We start from the raw sequence: 308 nt of genomic DNA on the forward strand, positions 1-308 counted from the left end.
TCCCGGGCCTCACACGCAGCACCGCCCCGGGTCACACAGAGCACTGTCCCGGGTCACACACAGCACAGCCAGCACTGTCCCGGGTCACACACAGCACTGTCCCGGGTCACACACAGCACTGTCCCGGGTCACACACACAGCACCGTCCTGGGTCACACACACAGCACTGTCCTGGGTCACACACACAGCACCGTCCCAGGTCACACAGAGCACCGTCCCGGGTCACACAGAGCACTGTCCCGGGTCACACAGAGCACCGTCCCGGGTCACACACACAGCACAGTCCCGGGTCACACACACAGCCCCGC

This window comes from Geospiza fortis, unplaced genomic scaffold, assembly GCF_000277835.1.
Source record: "Geospiza fortis unplaced genomic scaffold, GeoFor_1.0 scaffold313, whole genome shotgun sequence".
Classification (NCBI taxonomy): domain Eukaryota; kingdom Metazoa; phylum Chordata; class Aves; order Passeriformes; family Thraupidae; genus Geospiza; species Geospiza fortis.